Source organism: Sphaerodactylus townsendi, linkage group LG16 (assembly GCF_021028975.2).
Source record: "Sphaerodactylus townsendi isolate TG3544 linkage group LG16, MPM_Stown_v2.3, whole genome shotgun sequence".
Lineage (NCBI taxonomy): Eukaryota > Metazoa > Chordata > Lepidosauria > Squamata > Sphaerodactylidae > Sphaerodactylus > Sphaerodactylus townsendi.
In genome coordinates, this window is record NC_059440.1 from 19670911 (window position 1) to 19685590 (window position 14680).

The 14680-nt window shown below is 55.6% G+C and overlaps 1 protein-coding gene across 3 annotated transcripts in view; it reads right to left on the minus strand.

Annotated features, from left to right (window-relative positions):
- CAMTA1 (calmodulin binding transcription activator 1) overlaps nt 1-2754 on the minus strand; it is a 58199-nt gene extending 55445 nt beyond the window's left edge. For all 3 annotated transcript variants that reach the window (XM_048518483.1, XM_048518481.1, XM_048518482.1), the window contains exon 1: nt 2620-2754. The gene's annotated coding sequence lies outside the window, so the exon portion shown is untranslated. The remainder of the gene's footprint in view (nt 1-2619) is intronic.
- Between the last annotated feature and the right edge of the window lie 11926 nt (nt 2755-14680).

Below are 14680 nucleotides of genomic sequence, written 5' to 3' on the forward strand. Positions count from 1 at the left end.
AGAAGGATATAGACAAGCTGGAACATGTCCAGAGGAGGGCGACAAAGATGATGAGGGCAAGAGAGGTTGAAGGAGCTTGGTATGTTTAGCCTGGAGAAGAGATGATTGAGAGGTGTTATGATGGTTTTAATAATTTATTTATATTTATATTTTGTGTTGTACACCGCCCAGAGCCCTTCGGGGATGGGGCGGTATAAAAGTTTAAGCAATAAATAAATAAATAAGTGCTCGAAGGGATGTCATATATAGGGTGGTGCATCATGCTGGCAGGGGATGATGGGAACTGTAGTCCATAATATCTGGAGGGCCGCGAGTTTGACACCTGTGCTCCAGAGGGTTCGATCAAAACCAATAGGTTGAAATCAAATCATATAATTTTTTGGTTAAACATTAGGATTAACTTCCTGACAGTTAGAGCAGTTCCTCATTGGAACAGGTGTGCTGGGGAGGTGGTGGGCTCTCCATCTTTGGAGTTTTTAAAGCAGAGACTAGTTAGCCACCTGACAGCAGATTCTGTGAATTTTGGCAGATTATTAGAGGGAAGTTAGGAAGCGCTTGGTTTTCTTAATGCAGGTTGTTCTGCACACATAATGGAAGGGCTTAGTTTTCTTTTCACAGCTCAAATGGCAGAGCAGGGAATCAAACTGGGATTTGGCATTCTTTTTCAAAGGTTCCGTTGCAAAATTCACCTGTAATATTGGCCGCTGATATTGTATTCTATTCCATTTTGGGGATTCATCTGGTGTGGCAAACACTTACGAACTCAGTCTATCAAGGTCAGTCAACTGACTCGTCTGGCTGGCGACAGTTCTCAAGGATCTTAGATCAAGGCCTTGAGCTTCTTAACTGGAGATGCTGGGAACTGAACCTAGGACCTTCTGATTACAAGCAGATGATACATCAGTGAGCCGTGGCCCCTCCCTGGGGTTAGATGCCTAATCAAGGGTTATTCCTTATCTGTTATTATTCTGATGCATGTAGATAAATTGTGTTGGACCTCTTTTTTGGGGGGGGGGGAGGAAATAATTTTAGATGAAGAAATAGCATCATTTCCAAGGATCATGAGTATTCTGAATCACAGTTGTGTGAGCAGAACAACCTGCATTTCTCACCTCTCAGCCATGCCTTTGAACAATGCAATTTGCTGCCAGAAAATGTAGGCCCCTTCCACGCACGCAGAATAATGTGTTTTCAAACCACTTTCACAACTGTTTGCAAGTAGATTTTGCTATTCCGCACAGCTTCAAAGAGTGCTGAAAGCAGTTTGAAAGTGCATTATTTTGCATATGTGGAAGGAGCCCAAGTGATGGCCACAGGCATAGAAAGTTTTAAAAGGGAATTAGATTCATAAAGGAAAGAAGAAGAAGAAGAAGAAGAAGAGGAGGAGGAGGAGGAGGAGGAGTTTGGATTTATACCCCACCTTTCTCTCCCGTTGAACTTTCAGAGGAACTGACTGGCCGCTACGTGAGACAGGATGCTGGGACTAGATGGACCACTGGTCTGATTCAGCAGGGATTTTCTTATGTTCTGAAGGTATCTAATCTGCTGAGGTCCTACTGCCGCTCCACAGCACTCAACAGAGCCCTCTCCCACTATGGATCCCCCCCCCCATCTAAACACATGATGGAAGTGTTCATGAGTTATACTGCAAGCAAGATGGAATAATTCCCCCATGGGAAAACCTCTCTATACATAGAATACTAGAAGCCAGGATGATTGTGTCCACACACACACCCTCCCCCTGGGACAACTGGTCAGGCAAACCATTCCTCACTTTAAGTCTGTAGTGTTACAGTTCAGGAAGAACTTTCCTATGGGATGAGCTGACTGCTTAGACTGGGTCATGGGGGCCGCATCAGGAGGCCATGAAAATAGCCAGTGTCCCAAGAGCATTCTCACTGGGTCTGTGCAGTTTGCTAAGCCTGGGGGCATACTGATAGATAGGGACCATTTCAGGATTCAGACTCCTCATTTTGGAGCAAAGAAGAGTATGCCTACCAGCTGCATAATCATCGGGAAAAATGGTTGGTGTGGCAAGACACTGCTGACTGGCAGCAGAACCAAGTTAAGGCACCTGGGTTATCTTGCCAGATCAGACCATAATGTCTATTTAGGCTAGCATCCTGTCTCTGACTGTAGCCAGTCAGATGATGGATGGGGAAAGGGCTCCAAGCACAGGTGAGAGACTGTCCCCTGTTATTTATCTTCAACATCTGGCATGCAAAAAGAGACTCCTGGGGCTCAGCCCCAGTATCTGTCTGCAGTGCCAGTTCTCAGCCCCAGAACATATTAGATTACGAACAGATTCAAGGATCCCTGATCAAGTATAGGAAGTATTTCAAGTATTATGGGGAAGAACTATAGACCCAAGGCAGTGTTTCAAGACTGACTTCAACCCAGCAGCTTTTCTTCTTAACAAAGTATGCTGCCTCCATACCCGAAGGCCAATAGACCTCCATACCATGGCCAATAGACCTGGCTGGACAAACCCTCCTTTTCCTCCTTCACAACACTCAAGGTGTTGCAGAACTCCACAAAACCTTGAAAAGTCAAGAATGACATAGTTCGCTGTGACTCCTTGGTGCTTTCTGTCCCAACCCCAAAGTTTGTGCTGCTCACCTAAGTTGCCAGTGCAAAGACAATTGTGCGTCCGAGGCTGTGGTTTGGTCTGGTGACTGTCCAGGATCTGCTGCACCAGCTGCTCCACTGAGAACCCCGAACTGCTGTTCCCATTGCTGCATGTCCACTTGATGCCGTGAACTGTGGAGAGAATGACAGAAGGGCCTGTCAGGGAGCTCAGAGCAGGCAGCAGGCCAAAGCTAGGCCCGAAGGGGAGACAGAAGCCAGAACAAATCTTCCCGGCCTCTTGCAGATCGCAGGCTGTGTGTGGACTATGTGGAATCATGAGAATGAGCCTCCCTCCCCTTCAAGGCGCTGACAAACAAGATGCAATCCACATGCCTTGTTTTCCCCATAAACGCAAGCTGCAGGCTCCTGCAGCCTCAGTTTGCCTCAGGGTTGTGTAGGGGAGAAAGAGGGCATTTAAAATCTTTCACTCGGCTTCACTATTTGAAACTGGATGCCTTGTTATTAGTACGCTAGAGGCAAAGATGGATCCAGTTTTTAAAGGACATCTCTTTTGTCCTTTAAAACGGCAGTCACAAAGCATGGGGTCTGATTTCGGACAAACCAACAAAGTTCAGGGTGAAGGATTAACAGCATAGTTTTATGGAGAGTGACTCCACTCTAAGCTCACTGGCTTTAAAGGACTTTAAAAGGGGTAACTCTTTTTAGGACTGCACCGTAAACATCTTTCCTCTTCACATGGCCCTGTGGCCAATTGAAGCTGCACAGACCTGCAAACAAAATGTGCAATCTTTGCCTCATCTGTTTGAGCTGTATGATAGCTTTTGACCTAGCCTGGCTGATCCCTCATTGATAGATGCCAGTAATGAAGAAGGGAGGGATGCTCAAGGGGAGGGGGTAAGAAATGTTCGTTCGATACGCACAAAGTAATAGTCTTCCTACATTCTAAGCCATTTACAGCAGCAGAAATATCTGGAGGCCAGAACCCACTAGACCAGATGCATGAACTGCTACCTTTGGGGTCTACAAATATATTGTGATCAGAGTTCTTTTGTGCAACATATGCTTCGAGGAATCCTAGCTTTTCTCTGCTCCTTGTTATTCTGCTCTCACTTGATTGGTCCTTTGCACATGATGCTTATTGGTTTTGAACTGGTTTCCTGGCTTTTGACCCCTGATCTTGGATTCAGCTGACTGAAGGGTCTGGCAGATATATCTAGGAGCTTTTCTGGGAAACTGGCGCCAGTGGAGGCATCACACTTTGCTGTTGCTACTGCTTGGGGGAGTGTGTATTTATGTGTCTGTGCCCTGAGCTGGTTGGCCCAGGCTACTCTGATCTCGTCAGATCTTAGAAGCTAAGCAGGGTCAGTCCTGACTAGCACTTGGATGGGAGACCACCAAGGAAAACCAAGATCCCTATGCAGAGGAAGTCAATGGCAAGTCACTTCTGTATCTTGAAAACCTTACTGGGTTGCCATAAGTCAGCTGCGACTTGTTGGCACTTTACAAACATGCGACTTGATGGCACTTTACAAACACGCACTTTACAAACATGAGACTTGATGGCACTTTACAAACACGCACTTTACAAACATGTTTCTGCTATACATCTCTGGGGCTGGCTGTATCTTCTGGATTGGATACCAGACGTTTTGAAGAGAGTGAATGCGACAACCAGCATTATTTCTTTCCCTTTGTCCTGCTTCTGGCCGTGGCCAAATAAGTTTTGCCAGTTTTATTCTGAAGCACCAAAGAAAGCTATAAAACCAGAGGAAATAGTGGGATATGCGCGCCCACCATGGACAGCGATCCCAACCCAATAATATAGATTAAGTAATACCTTGCCTGTTTGCGGAGCCCCCTCCCTTCCGGCTACTGATTCCCTGCCCCAATTCTGATATCAAGCCAGGTTGTCAGTTCCTCCAACCGGCTCTTGGTGTTGGTGTCGCTGCTCCTCTTTCTGTTGTGAAGGTTATAAAATGAAAAGCCACTGAAGGGTGACAGATTGCAAGGAGAGAATTTCGGGTTGCTTAATGTAAATTACAGACTGTCTTGGCACATCCAATATGCAGATTGTCTCGCTTTCCTTGCGCAGCGCCCCCCCTTAAAGAAAACCTCCTCTGAGCCAGTGAGTTGTTAGCGCTGAATATAAAATACTATCAAGATGGCTTTTAACATGTCACGCTCGGCTTCCTGACACATAATGAATCAGCGGGAAGGGAGGAGGGGGGAAGAGTGCATTATGGAGGCAAGGTTAATAAAACAGCACCCCCCCCTCTCCCCTCTCTTAAAGGCTGAAATGTCAAAACAGCTTTGAAAGCACAGAGGATTCCATTTGAGGTCATAATGTGGGAATTTGACAAATAAATAAATAGGCAAAATAAAGCAGCCGGAGCCAAATGGGATCCTCGAAAGATCCATCATTGCAATAAACCCCATGAAAAGCTTGCTTCTTTCCCCTTTCCGAGACCCAGAGCTTGGAAGACAGCCCTCAACGCGCATCCTTTTGTAAAGATGGAGGTGGGATGAGGTAAACAAACAAGAAAGGCTAGAGTGTGAAAGAGACTGCTCACAAGGGCTGGTCTAGGACACTGGAGGTCTCAATTACGCTGGATGCCGGAAAGTTCCATGAAAGTGCCCTCAGCATTTAAAGATCTAGCATAATTTTGGGGAAGGCAACCGTGACTACCTTGCCATATGTAGGCCTGGGAGCCTCACCGAACAATCTCAAGCAGCCCACATTTAGTTCCCTGTCTGTGAAAATGGAATCAATAAATTGTTGAAGGCTTTCACGGCCGGATTCCACTGGTTCTGGAGGGTTTTCCGGGCTGTGTGGCCGTGGTCTGGCGGACCTTGTTCCTAAAGTTCCGCCTGCATCTGTGGCTGGCATCTTCAGAGGTGTATCAGAGAGGGAAGTCTGTAACACACTTCTGTATGCCAGAAACAGAGGTTTACGATTGATTGATAAGCCTTTATTTGGCTTAATAAAACAGAGGTTTACGTTGAACACCCCATTCCTCAGTATCAAGGATCACAAGCTGCGTTCTTACACTATATCATATTCAACACGTGAACATAGGAAGCTGCCATTCTGGGGGTCCATCTAGAACAGTATTGTGCCCCCTAAGTGGCAGAGGCCCTCCAAGCTGTGGGACGCAGAGAAGCTTTCTCCAACACCTGCTACCTGAGATCATTTACTTCATATGCACACAAAGCATGTCTTAAACAACTGAATTATACCCCCCATCAGTGAAGAATCATCATCTCCATCTGCTTATTTACTCTGCAACAGCCTGTTCCGTGCTGATTTAAAAGGCGAGAGGATGTTTGTTCTTTTGGCCCAAAAGTCTACAAGAAAAACAGAATGCTGTCCGATCCTATCAGTGGCTCCTTCTGCACAGTACAAATAAAACATCCTGCAAACGTTTTTAAAATAATGACTTCATGGAAAAAAACTCCTGATTTTAACATTTTCAAAATAATCTTTTTCATGAAAAATAAAATGTTTTGCAAACATTTTCATGGAAAAACTGTGTGCAATTCCACTCCAAAACGTTTCATTTTGCAACCTGAAAACATTTCATTTTTATTGTGCGGAATGTGCCAGAGGCTCAAAACAAACCCACCAGCTGAAGAATGCACAATATTTGGTGCCTCAGCCAAACCCAAACCTGCAGTTTCCACACATGTGCACCAGAGTCACTGCTCCGATAACCCCTTGATTTAATTTCTAGAGACACAGAAAAGGGGGCTAGAAGATTTGTGACTGTGGCAACAGCTGCTAAAGGCAGCACCATAATCTCAGGGAAAGTAAGATGCTAATGACAGGTACCAGCAAACTGGGCTACTGGATCGTCTCGATTGGGAGAAGGGAAGGGCCTAGCTGACCAAACAAAAGGAATTCAGCTACATATAGGCTCTTTCCCCTTCAACTATTCACATCCAAATTGCACCTCCCACCAATATTAATGGCTATTTTAGTTTTGCCAAGACTTTCATTGATAGGCAACAGAATTGTTTGGGGATATGACATGTATGAAGCATGCTCATGGTAGGGAGAACCAGGTGCCCGTGAGTCAAGGGACCAAGCACGGCTTGCCTCCTTTCTCCACCTGCTCCTTCGGGACCATAAAACCGATCACAGTTTCTCTGAGTGAATGTCCTTTCTCGGACCAAAGAAATTCTCCTTTGCATGTTCCAGATTGCCATTAATTATCAGGAGCGTGTGTGTGTGTGTGTGTGTGTGTGTGTGTGTGTGTGTGTGTGTGTGTGAGAGAGAGAGAGAGAGAGAGAGAGAGAGAGAGAGAGGTTTGTGAAGGACAAGGGAAAGCCTGAGACCTCCTGCAAAGATCAATGGGGGCAAGACCGTTTTGAGAATTCAAAGCACCTCACAAAAATTACTGCACTACATACAACAACCTTGTAAGGTACTTGGGCCACGTGTGTGCGTAAAATTGCCATCAAATTGCAACTGACTTATGGTAACCCAGTAGGGTTTTCAAGGCAAGAGACTAATAGACTAATTTAGATGGTTGCCCATGGCCTTCCTATGCATAACAACCCTAGTATTCCTTGGTGGTCTCCCATCCAAGTACTAGCCAGGACTAACCCTGCTTAGCTTCTGTGATCTGATGAGATCAGGCTAGCCTGGGCTAGGGAGTTTGGTCACATTATCCCCATGACGATGCAGATGTAGGTAGGTGAGTTGCAGCCAGCCTGAGATGAGCTTGGAACTTGGGCCTTCCTGATTCCTGGCCATGATGTCGCACCACACTTTTCTTTCCTTCCCTTTCCATGGCGTTGTTTTTTCTTGGAAATAAAAAAATCTCTCAAGCTCTCCCTATTATTAGAATTCAAAGCCCACCCCCAGTTTGTTTCTTGGTTGTAGACACGAGAAGGCTGTCATCTCCGTGGAGACCATCCATTTAAAACAGCAGCTTTGCCCCTTTATCACCACCCCCCTACGGCCCCTTGCACGCTGACAGAAATAAAGGCCTCACTTCAGGTTTTTCTCAGCTCAGTTGGGTGAAATTTTCATTAGATTTATCTTTTCAGACCCAGACACCCACGCGCAATTCAATTTTCCTATGCTAGCTCTCTGTGTCCACCACCCTCCCAGAGGCTAGGCCGGCAAAACATCTCTGGTGCATTCCCCTGTTAAGACCGGGGACAATTTGAGCCCCCTCCCCACAACATCATTATTTAATTGCGCCGATTTATGCAATATTTTCATTTTCACCAAAGCCAGAATGCATTCCACCAGGAAACGTTCCCTTAGATACCAACTCAGGTGAAACCAGTCCATTTGCTCCTAAATTGCAGATGGGAATAAAACATGGCGGAACACTTCCATTAACTACGAAAGACAATTTAAAAAAAATTAGCTGCCTGTTTTTGAAGGTACAGTGCCTGCGATGTAATTCCATTAAACTGCTCTCATCAGCTCTGTCCGAGCGCTTTTCCCCGTCGCAGAGAAGCAACATCTTGCTAACAGCTCTCAGCTGTGATTGTTTTACATGAGTGGCACAGGTTTCCCTCTCTCTCAGCTCCATCCCGTGTCGCTTCCCTTGGCAGGGGAATGTAGAAACCCAGTGAGAAGGGCAGGATCCCATGGGAAGGCGCACATGAATTCTGCAGTGGGATTTGCTGCCTGCTTACCATGAAGGAGTGTATTGCTAGGGGCTTGGACTAAAATGCCACACCAGGTGGAGACAAAATCTGTAGAATGTTCCTCTGTGGAAGGTAATTGCTAGGGATGTCTCCCCCCACAATAGCTCTGCCAAATAACTGTCAGACTCTGGAGAAGCTGAGGCAAATGGAGAGGGTGTGGGTGTGTGTCAGGTTGAGTTTAGAGAGCTAGACAGACAACTGCAGGTGGGCTGGGACACCTTGAGGGTGGCAGGATCTCCCTCTCTCTCTGGCAGTCGTTTGCAACTGAATTCCCCCAGTGCAGACAAGACAATCCCATGGTGAATGAATGCTGTGATCAATATCCAACATCTCTGGAAATCTGATACAGAGTGGCTGCGCTGCAGAACATTTGGCAAGTAAATGTTACACAAATGCCACAAGGCTCTTTCTTCCAAAGGGAACCAACCCCGGTTATGTGCAGCCCCTGGAACTTCTTGCCACTTGGAGAAGTGCAGTAAGACTAACCACACCATCTGGAGACTCATCCACCATAGACTTGCTCACAAGTAAGCCCTCTGTTTGAACATCACATGGAACACTGCAGAAGAATTGTACTCCCTTCAAAGAGGAATGTGTGCGTTTCCATCCCGGATGGAATTGTATGAGATGTTCCTGGATCATATACAGGCAAAATCACCCCGTAATTACTCTTAGCATGAGTACTCTGCCTCAGCCTAAAACCAAATATTCAAAATCAAGTGGTAAGATTCGGTTTTGGGGGCAGAGTCTAGAATCTTATGAGACAGTTCAGAGCTCATTTCTGAAGGCTTTCTGCTTTCAACCCCCATAAGAAACAGAATTCCTGGCAAACTGACCTCCTATTGTAATTACAGCAAAGAAATGGAGGAGATTAAGCCCTGGATATAACTTGAAGGCCCCTTCCACGCATGCAAAATAATGCACATCAATCCACTTTCACAATTGTTTGAAAGTGGATTTTGCTATTCCGCACAGTAAAATCCAGCTTCAAACCGGATTGAAAGTGGATTGAAAGTGTGTTATTCTGCATGTGCAGAAGAGGGCGAAGAGAGATCCAAAACAAACATCAACAATAATGCAGTGTACTAACAGTTATTAAAATAATACTGTCACTATAACAGTTAATAAAATAATAATACTAAATTATGCTATCTTTTATTCTGTTTAACCAAGGTGGAAACTGAAAAAGAAAGAAACTATCTAGCTTGCCAGGGGGCCTACAATGGGCGTTTCCCCACTCTCCCCGATCCCCCCATGCTGCGTGCCGGGGCGTTCCCATGACCCCGCGCTCTGCGCGGGGTCATCAAAAGGCGCAATTTACAAGAGCGGCAGGGATGGCGCGCGCTGAGGGGGCGCGACAGTGACAGCGGCAGCGTCAGGGCGGCTGCTCTGTCGCCGCCTCTGTTGTGGGGAGTGCCGGGGGACCCCGCGCTACTTGAGGAGAGTAGTGCGGGGCTTAAGGTAAGTGGGGAAAGGCCCAGTGACTCCTATGCAGAGTTACTCTGGTCTTGGCTTAGTAGCGTCAATGAACTTGAATGGGATTTACTCTGCATATGATAGTGAGCGTAGGTAGAATGATCCTGTTGCTGCTCCATGTTGACCTATGCCGGAAGATTAAATGCTGGAGAACCTGTTCAGTTATTTAATAGTGCTGGTTGGGAGGGGAAAATCAGAGGCCTGGGATACTGAGCAGTATCCTGCCTTAAGTTGTAAGAACTTCCTGCAATCTAGGGAGTCTTCCTCCAGCCTAAATGGCTGTTCTGTCAGAGGAACTGTGACTAAAGCTGGAGGAAGGCTCTTTTGGCTAGAAGAAGACTTCATACTAACGAAGGAGGTGACAGGCTTCTGGTTGGCAGTAGCGGCACCGTAGCTTTTGATTTGGAGCAGTCTGTGTGAGCAGTAAGAACCTGTATCCTGTCCCCTACAGGTTTGTGAGACATGGGAAAATCTAAAATTGGGATCCTGCCCCGATCTTACAAATTACAGTCTTGATTTGATCTCATGAAGCAAACAGCTACTCCCTGCCACCACCTGAGTGCAGAAGACACACAGAGGATTCTGTTTTCCTCCACCTCCCAAGCAGCTGCCCCCCCTTCTTATATTTTCCCTCCCCAGATCATTTGCATTCAAGGTCCTGTCTAGCTTTCCCCCACCATAATTTTCCAAGCTTATTAAAAACGTCAGAAATGATTTGTTCTATCTTCAGATACATGGTTATTCATCAAGAGGTTTTTCAACAGGGGCAAATTACTCCAGGGGGGTGTTTTCCAAACTGGAAGAAGCCACTCTGGAAAAACACAGCAGCGTCAGGAGAAGGAAATGGGGAAACAAGGGGGAAAAGAACTGTCAGTCTTTGGGGCTAAAGAGTTGGAGGGCCCATGGGAAAGGGAGGGAGAAACTGAACAAGAGCAGGTAAGCTATCCTACATTGGAGAGACCTGCTATAGGAACAGCCCGCAAGCCCAATTCATTCTGGGCCCAGATACTTTCATATGAACCAATTTCCACCTTGATGGCGTAGTGATTAAGAGCAGGTGCACTCTAATATGGAGAACCGGTTTTGATTCCCTGCTCTGCCACTTGAGCTGTGGAGGCTTATCTGGTGAACCAGATTAGCTTGTGCACTCCAACACATGCCAGCTGGGTGACCTTGGGCTAGTCACAGTTCTTCGGAGCTCTCTCAGCCACACCCACCTCCCAGGGTGTTTGTTGTGGGGGAGGAAGGGAAAGGAGATTGTCAGCCCCTTGGAGTCTCCTTACCAGAGAGAAAGGGGGGATATAAATCTAAACCCTCCTCCTCCTCCTCCTCCTCCTCCTCCTCCTCCTCCTCCTCCTTCTTCTTCTTCTTCTTCTTCCCCCCTCACTGATCAAACTAAGGCAGCACAACGCAAGGTGCATATTCCTGAAAATAATATCTCCCAGCCAACTCTTGCTTATGCACAGCAGGCAATTGCTGCTCCCAGGCTGACAAAACATGCCATTTTGCTCATCACTTCTGCAGCTTTTTGCTGCTTCCCTTCCGTCTCCAGTCCAAACACACAAAGTGGCGAAGTGCTGAGCAGAGCCAGGCGGAGCGTTCCTGACTCCTGTCGGAGGACCTGTTAATTTCTCTCTCCTTTCTTCCAAGCCTATCTCCAGGCCTCTTTACAGCCTCCTGCAAAGCCCCGAATCCAGCGTCAGCAAAAGTCAAGCACCTGCTTTGTTGTGACACACCTGGGATCCACCGTCACTGTGAAAACCAGAAAGAGCAGCAGAGAAATCTGCCAGTGCTTACTAAGCTACTCCCTGTATTGGTAGCCAGTCTTCAAGGCTCTTTGTCACAGTAGTCAAGCCAAAAATGAGAGACCAGGGTGGGTGATCCAGGCTAGTTCGGGTCTCAATGTCTGGCTGTAGTCTGGGACATAGAGAGATGAGTCTCATCCACAGACACCATCTGTCAAGGTTGACCTTAGCTCCAAGTGCACCTTTCCCTAAAGCAGAATGGTTCCAGGGCGTACCGCCCAGGGCAGGGGTAGGGAACCTGCAGCTCTCCAGATGTTCAGGAACTACAATTCCCATCAGCCCCTGTCAGCATGGCCAATTGGCCATGCTGGCAGAGGCTGATGGGAATTGTAGTTCCTGAACATCTGGAGAGCCGCAGTGGGGGGTGGGGGGGGGGGGGGGTGGGGGGGGGGGGGGGTGGGGGGGGGGGGGGGTGGGGGGGGGGGGGGGTGGGGGGGGGGGGGGGTGGGGGGGGGGGGGGGTGGGGGGGGGGGGGGGTGGGGGGGGGGGGGGGTGGGGGGGGGGGGGGGTGGGGGGGGGGGGGGGTGGGGGGGGGGGGGGGTGGGGGGGGGGGGGGGTGGGGGGGGGGGGGGGTGGGGGGGGGGGGGGGTGGGGGGGGGGGGGGGTGGGGGGGGGGGGGGGTGGGGGGGGGGGGGGGTGGGGGGGGGGGGGGGTGGGGGGGGGGGGGGGTGGGGGGGGGGGGGGGTGGGGGGGGGGGGGGGTGGGGGGGGGGGGGGGTGGGGGGGGGGGGGGGTGGGGGGGGGGGGGGGTGGGGGGGGGGGGGGGTGGGGGGGGGGGGGGGTGGGGGGGGGGGGGGGTGGGGGGGGGGGGGGGTGGGGGGGGGGGGGGGTGGGGGGGGGGGGGGGTGGGGGGGGGGGGGGGTGGGGGGGGGGGGGGGTGGGGGGGGGGGGGGGTGGGGGGGGGGGGGGGTGGGGGGGGGGGGGGGTGGGGGGGGGGGGGGGTGGGGGGGGGGGGGGGTGGGGGGGGGGGGGGGTGGGGGGGGGGGGGGGTGGGGGGGGGGGGGGGTGGGGGGGGGGGGGGGTGGGGGGGGGGGGGGGTGGGGGGGGGGGGGGGTGGGGGGGGGGGGGGGTGGGGGGGGGGGGGGGTGGGGGGGGGGGGGGGTGGGGGGGGGGGGGGGTGGGGGGGGGGGGGGGTGGGGGGGGGGGGGGGTGGGGGGGGGGGGGGGTGGGGGGGGGGGGGGGTGGGGGGGGGGGGGGGTGGGGGGGGGGGGGGGTGGGGGGGGGGGGGGGTGGGGGGGGGGGGGGGTGGGGGGGGGGGGGGGTGGGGGGGGGGGGGGGTGGGGGGGGGGGGGGGTGGGGGGGGGGGGGGGTGGGGGGGGGGGGGGGTGGGGGGGGGGGGGGGTGGGGGGGGGGGGGGGTGGGGGGGGGGGGGGGTGGGGGGGGGGGGGGGTGGGGGGGGGGGGGGGTGGGGGGGGGGGGGGGTGGGGGGGGGGGGGGGTGGGGGGGGGGGGGGGTGGGGGGGGGGGGGGGTGGGGGGGGGGGGGGGTGGGGGGGGGGGGGGGTGGGGGGGGGGGGGGGTGGGGGGGGGGGGGGGTGGGGGGGGGGGGGGGTGGGGGGGGGGGGGGGTGGGGGGGGGGGGGGGTGGGGGGGGGGGGGGGTGGGGGGGGGGGGGGGTGGGGGGGGGGGGGGGTGGGGGGGGGGGGGGGTGGGGGGGGGGGGGGGTGGGGGGGGGGGGGGGTGGGGGGGGGGGGGGGTGGGGGGGGGGGGGGGTGGGGGGGGGGGGGGGTGGGGGGGGGGGGGGGTGGGGGGGGGGGGGGGTGGGGGGGGGGGGGGGTGGGGGGGGGGGGGGGTGGGGGGGGGGGGGGGTGGGGGGGGGGGGGGGTGGGGGGGGGGGGGGGTGGGGGGGGGGGGGGGTGGGGGGGGGGGGGGGTGGGGGGGGGGGGGGGTGGGGGGGGGGGGGGGTGGGGGGGGGGGGGGGTGGGGGGGGGGGGGGGTGGGGGGGGGGGGGGGTGGGGGGGGGGGGGGGTGGGGGGGGGGGGGGGTGGGGGGGGGGGGGGGTGGGGGGGGGGGGGGGTGGGGGGGGGGGGGGGTGGGGGGGGGGGGGGGTGGGGGGGGGGGGGGGTGGGGGGGGGGGGGGGTGGGGGGGGGGGGGGGTGGGGGGGGGGGGGGGTGGGGGGGGGGGGGGGTGGGGGGGGGGGGGGGTGGGGGGGGGGGGGGGTGGGGGGGGGGGGGGGTGGGGGGGGGGGGGGGTGGGGGGGGGGGGGGGTGGGGGGGGGGGGGGGTGGGGGGGGGGGGGGGTGGGGGGGGGGGGGGGTGGGGGGGGGGGGGGGTGGGGGGGGGGGGGGGTGGGGGGGGGGGGGGGTGGGGGGGGGGGGGGGTGGGGGGGGGGGGGGGTGGGGGGGGGGGGGGGTGGGGGGGGGGGGGGGTGGGGGGGGGGGGGGGTGGGGGGGGGGGGGGGTGGGGGGGGGGGGGGGTGGGGGGGGGGGGGGGTGGGGGGGGGGGGGGGTGGGGGGGGGGGGGGGTGGGGGGGGGGGGGGGTGGGGGGGGGGGGGGGTGGGGGGGGGGGGGGGTGGGGGGGGGGGGGGGTGGGGGGGGGGGGGGGTGGGGGGGGGGGGGGGTGGGGGGGGGGGGGGGTGGGGGGGGGGGGGGGTGGGGGGGGGGGGGGGTGGGGGGGGGGGGGGGTGGGGGGGGGGGGGGGTGGGGGGGGGGGGGGGTGGGGGGGGGGGGGGGTGGGGGGGGGGGGGGGTGGGGGGGGGGGGGGGTGGGGGGGGGGGGGGGTGGGGGGGGGGGGGGGTGGGGGGGGGGGGGGGTGGGGGGGGGGGGGGGTGGGGGGGGGGGGGGGTGGGGGGGGGGGGGGGTGGGGGGGGGGGGGGGTGGGGGGGGGGGGGGGTGGGGGGGGGGGGGGGTGGGGGGGGGGGGGGGTGGGGGGGGGGGGGGGTGGGGGGGGGGGGGGGTGGGGGGGGGGGGGGGTGGGGGGGGGGGGGGGTGGGGGGGGGGGGGGGTGGGGGGGGGGGGGGGTGGGGGGGGGGGGGGGTGGGGGGGGGGGGGGGTGGGGGGGGGGGGGGGTGGGGGGGGGGGGGGGTGGGGGGGGGGGGGGGTGGGGGGGGGGGGGGGTGGGGGGGGGGGGGGGTGGGGGGGGGGGGGGGTGGGGGGGGGGGGGGGTGGGGGGGGGGGGGGGTGGGGGGGGGGGGGGGTGGGGGGGGG